The sequence below is a fragment of the Priapulus caudatus genome, unplaced genomic scaffold (assembly GCF_000485595.1).
Source record: "Priapulus caudatus unplaced genomic scaffold, Priapulus_caudatus-5.0.1 Scaffold2394, whole genome shotgun sequence".
Classification (NCBI taxonomy): Eukaryota; Metazoa; Priapulida; class Priapulimorpha; order Priapulimorphida; family Priapulidae; genus Priapulus; species Priapulus caudatus.
The window spans coordinates 14,102-19,968 of record NW_014579455.1 but is presented as its reverse complement, the minus strand read 5'-3'; positions in this window follow the sequence as shown (position 1 = coordinate 19,968).

Here is a 5,867-nt window from a genome sequence, read left to right as displayed (position 1 = left end):
TTGAAAATATGCAAAACGCTGTTAAAACGGTGTCATACTCTTCTCTATTATCTACTCTTGATATATATAGGTATATATGGTGTTACCTCACTACTTCAACAAATTGTAGACATTAAAGCCGTGTGATGTTAGCGTGGGGCCGCCCCGTGTGAAACCAAACGCCTGCAACGAAACCTCTGCATTAACCATAGAAATACATAGATCTCTACTATAATAGGTCGGTAAGTGACATCGTTCTTTCGGCTAATAAACTGGTTTCTAACTCCGCACAAAACCGGCGTTTCCTTGTAATGGAATTCGTGGAGAAAGAGAGCAAGAGAGTGAAAGAGAAAGGAAACGAGAAGGGGGTGCATGAGTGCGTGAGAGGGAAAGTCCGCGCGCGTGCGCGTGATTTATGTGTGGTTACCGCCGAAGCAATTGTAAAACTTTTCACGTGTCTGCCGCGTCTCGGCTATACACGTGATATTCATCTATAGCGAGACCGCTTCCTCCACCACACTCCCCCCTTCCTCCCCCCTTCCTCCACCACACTCCCTCCTTCTTCCACCACACTCCCTCCGTCCTCCTCCCCCTTCCTCCACCACACTCCCCCCGTCCTCCTCCCCCCTTCCTCCACCACACTCCCCCACTTCCGCTTAGCCAAGGATTTGTGCGCCACACTCCTCCGATTTCGTTCCACGCCGCTGTTACCTTACACCTCGCCTTTATCACCCCGCCGCCTTCCCTCGTGGTTTATTCCCTGTCTCAATCACCATCTCCTCCTCCACCCTCACACCTCCTTCCACCCATCGTTTCCTCTTTGACTCCTGTCTTTCTCACTAATTGTTGTCTCCGTCTGTTTCGCCACCGTCTTTTTCACCTTAGCCTTTTTTACCACGCTTACTGTTTTACCACAGCTTTTCTCATGGCACTTTCACTACATCTCTTTCACCCCGCCGCTTTCACCCCACGTTTATTTACACTCGCTTCATCCATTCCTTCCTTCCTTTCTCAACTCCTCCCGTATAGTTCCCTGCCTCCGCCACCGCTCCCACTTCTTTCATCCTACCTCATTCAGTCATCTCTATATTCATTTACTATTTGCTCTGCCATTTTTCAGCCCCCTGCCTAATCATCCTATACACTTTACCTGCAGTGGCAAGCAGGAACTTCTGTTTCATTTGTAATTTTTATTGATATTTATCTTTCGCAGACGGACGAGCATGATTGCCTGTCATGCATCAAGTTTGCCGCCAGAGTTCAGGTATGAAACACAGTTACACTATCCACGTAGCGCCACCTATCGTCTCGACTAGGTAGCTAATTATATAAATGATAAGGATGACGATAAACGATAAGGATTAAGATCAATGATAAGGATTGAGATAAATAATAAGAATTAATCACTAACGAATAAAATTACGATAATCGAGCTGATGATGGTGATCACGCGCTATGTTGCCATCAATCAATAATCGAACATTGATCATTCTTTCATCAATGATCGATATCCTGTCATGCCACTAAACCTACATGATTGTTCACCTCCAGGAGAGCGTGGAGGCGCTGGTGCTGCACCCTGGCGGTCTGACCACAGTGGCCACATGCCTGATGAGTAGCTTCAGCAAGTCGAGGGCCTTGTCGCTAGAGGTGAGTAGAGTATCTGACCGGTCCACCACACCTACCCGTCGGTCATCACAGTAGGATTTGAAATAATTCACAATAAAAAATTTTATTATAACTGTTTTTGACTAACAGCTAAAGACTCATATAAAGAGTGATGATTTGAATATACTAAGTTATCTTTTCTCCGAAGACCAGTAAATGGTAATTCTATATTAACTAATAATCACATGAAACAGTATATACATCAACAAACATAAAACGATGTCAACGCAACGAAAAATACACTCGAAATTTCATTTCAGTCCGACAATTACTAAATTAGTAAACCCTTTATATTCAGCACATATATACACCTGTTGAGCCTACTCGCTACATGAGCTTAACTTTACCCTGCGCAACAATAGTCTGTGATGCGTTGTCTAGGTGCTGACACAGGCGACGACGGCGCATGGTGGCAACATCCGCGTGCTCGAGGCATTCACCGAGTTCAAGTTTGCTTTTGGAGAGTCAACGCGCTTCAAGATGCTTGTGAACATGCTGAGCAACACTGGATACAACCTCGTAACCTTCCAGGTACGTACCTTGTGGGGTACCTAGGACATGTGTGGAGAAGAGGCCTGGACAGCCTCTACGGGGCACAGCTCTACTGAGTTTCCTCACGTGGGTTTAGCTTGCTGTTTTGGTGTTGCCATTATATATGTATATGACAAAAGTTTTATTTTAAGAAATTGCTACACAAAGTTAGCAATGAACGACTAGTTTCGACTTGTCGTCTTCGTCAGGTTCTTCTAACTTTTTACAGCTGAAAAAAAACTGTGCCTTTCAGCGTGTTTTCTATTCCTTATATACCCTAGGTCCCTGTCTAGAGAGAGAGAGAGAGAGAGAGAGAGAGAGAGAGAGAGAGAGAGAGAAACGCGTAATGTTTTACGCTAGCCATCGCGATTCTGAGATGAAGACAAAGGCCAGAAGAGCCATCGCAACCTTTCACGTCAGTCATCTTGATCCCTGAACAGCGCCGCCACGATCCGCCAGAGGGCACCGATAACAATCTACGTCACAATGCGAAGACGAGTTTCGGTATTGCTGTCAGAAATCGGCGCCTCTCCGACACAACCCTGGAACCCACACCAGTCGTGTTTGCTAGCCTCGAGCCCCGTTGTCAGAAACAAAATTAGTCTTAACATTAGTCTTAACACTAACATTTTCTCGTAGACCTTCGACAGCACTTTGTTTCGTATTGTTATGAGGAAATCTGCTACGATTTTCCATTCAGGTAACTTCGCAGCGTTTCTGTCGACGGTCTAAGAGAAAAGTTTAATGTTAAGACTAATTTTGTTTCTGACAACGGCCCCCTGAACCATAAACATGCGCGCACGCAGCTCACGCAAAGCGAATTCTCCAAGCAATATGCAGACGCGCTGAGAATTTTCGCGCGTTTTTCTCTTTTGCGTCGACTGTCAAGGAAGTGGTTTGCGTGCGGAATGGCGCGTAGGATAATCGTCGGCGGTATCTTGGTGGTGGAGGTGATCCGGTGGGGGAGATTTACGGATTGTTAGTGGGAACGTATAATCGTCGTGGTTAAGAGCATTAGCATCGAAGGCCGCAAGCGTAGAACACAGGTGCCTTTCTCTGTCTCTATCTCAATATCTATCGCTGTCCTCCTTCTCTCTCTCTCCCTCTCTCCTTCTCTCTTTCTCTCTCTCTCGTGCGCTCTTTCTCCCCCTCTCTTTCTCTCTCTATTCCCCTTCTCTCTCATTTATTTTTCTCGCCTTTATTTCTCTCTCCCCCTCTCTCTCGCACCACTCTTCTAGCCCATCTCTAGCCCACCCCTCTAGCCCATCTACCCATCTCCCTCTCTGCCTCTCCAGATTCGCCATAATATCTCCGTTTTCCATCCCGGCTTTCTCCTGCCGCCTTCTTCGTTCTCTCGCCTCCGATACAATGTAGGCGTTGTTTGTTGTTACTGCTTTGTTATGCTAGACGAACACTTAAGGAGATAATAATCGAACGTTCAGTGTGAGGAAGTCTTGTTTTTATAATTCCTGGAACAGCTAGTGTTTGTTTGTCCCATACACTCGTATATATGTATATATATATATATATATATATATATATATAGTAGTGTGTGTGTGTGTGTGTGTGTGTGTGTGTGTGTGTGTGTGTGTGTGTGTGTGTGTGTGTGTGTGTGTGTGTGTGTGTGTGTGTGTGTGTGTGTGTGGGCTGTGTTGATGTGTGTGTCGGATGTGTGGTGTGTGTGATGTGTGTGTGTCGTGTGTGCTGTGTGTGTGTGTGTGTGTGTGTGTGTGTGGCATGTGTGATTGTGTGTGTGTGTGTGTGTGTGTGTGTGTGTGGAACTGACACCAAAGCTAAGCTTAATAGAAGCGCGCGGAAAGCAGATTAGGAACAAGGATTGACGGAGAAATAATAGCTCGGCTATGCGACGACATAATTAAAATAACAACGACAACTACGGAAGCAAAAACTCGATTGCAATAGCTCAACAGCAATTGGAGCGGTAAAATAAAGAAAATTAACCAAAGGTTTTAATTCGCTCCGAAAGTTCTTTTCTCGGGCCGTAGATCGGGGGCCCGGAATTAGATCCCCTGCTCCCTTCCGCCGTTCGTGAGCATGAGCCTCGTGCGCAAGAGCGAGTAAGATGCTATATGAAACTTCTGAGCGGTCTGTGTTGAACTAGGAGCGCGTGTACTGTCGTCTAGCCCAATTTTCTCTTCCTCACTTTTTCGTTCGTGTCCCACTCACCTGTTTCTTTCTTATTTCTCACGCTAGCGCCTATCGCCTTTCTTCCTTCGCTATATCCGATCTATCCTCGTATTGTCCTTAAGCTCTCTCTCTCTCTCTCTCTCTCTCTCTCTCTCTCTCTCTCTCTCTCTCTCTTTCTCCTTTCTCTCTCTCTCTCTCCTATAAAATTATATATATTATATATATATATAGTATGTAATGTGATAAACCCCACACTATAGTTTTACTTTAATTTGAAATTTTTCGACTAGTCCAGGTCTTGATCACCAGTCTGCTTCAGCTGCTTCTGGAACACCAGCTGTGTCAGCTGAAAGCTTGAATGAAGAGATGCTACATCTCGAAAAGATCGTCAATTAAATTTTTGACATGCTTAACCATTAATCTGAATTTGTTTTGTATCTACAGGGGATTCATGTGTGATTTACTATATATAATATTTAGTAGCCTACGAAAATTTACCGCCATACCGATAGGGCACTATAATTATTAATTTCCCGATGGGTCGCTAGTACTGGGGCTGTGGTACTTCTACTTATTACTATTTCGAATCACTATTACGTACTATTGACGATTTAGTGGCTTATACTTTCGTTTTTCATAGTGATCCCTCGAATTTATTAGCTCACGAGATTATTTGGTTCAGGCGTGATGAGCCTTGCCTCTAGGAGAGTAACTCGGCTATGCTAACCTGCTCTTAATACGAAAAAACATAATATATTGAAGTGAGGAATCGGTGATCTTTTTGTCTTAGGAAAATCAAGGTAAATTGTGCTGCTAAAACACTGCTGCTACTGTTGTACATGCGTTGTGTCAACGCGGCCCGTCGCCTTTTATGGTAATATGGTAGATCGAACTGTAGATAGACGAAGCTCGCCATTGAAACGCGTCGCGTCGCGGACCGGCTGGCTCTCGACCGCGTGGCCGCGACGACCGGCTTGGCTTCGAACGGCGTCAGGCCGCGACCGACCGGCTGGCTTTGACCGCGTCCGTGGCCGACTCTGCGACGCTTGCTATCTAGCATTAGCGTCTGTATTTTCAGCAAAAAAACCAATATGTTCGGTTGACGACGCGGAATGATGTATAGGCGCAGACGAAGCAAATGTTTATGCGTTTGGTTTGCGTCTATATTCAACGACAGCTTGTTGCGCGGCCCTGTTTTAGCCAGTACGTCCGTCTTGTTACGCGCATTGGCTCGTGCACTCGGAAACCAAAGTCTCCTCCGTGTTATCGGATTCTGCCGCGTCTCCATCGAGCTAACTTCTGCAGATGGCGGCTGAACGTTCTAACACCAGTTATTTCTATGCCATCTCTCTCTAATATCGTATCAAGTCGATCTGTCATGAGTTTCTCGTTATCTTTTTCGACAACCTTGTGGTTTTCGCCAACTGCAGTCCACAGGACACCACAAAAACTAAAAACGCAAACGCTTCAGTTGCAACGCTAGTTAACGGTAGTTAACGCAAACGCTTATCAGCGTGCGTTTCTAAATCTCCTCACAGCTG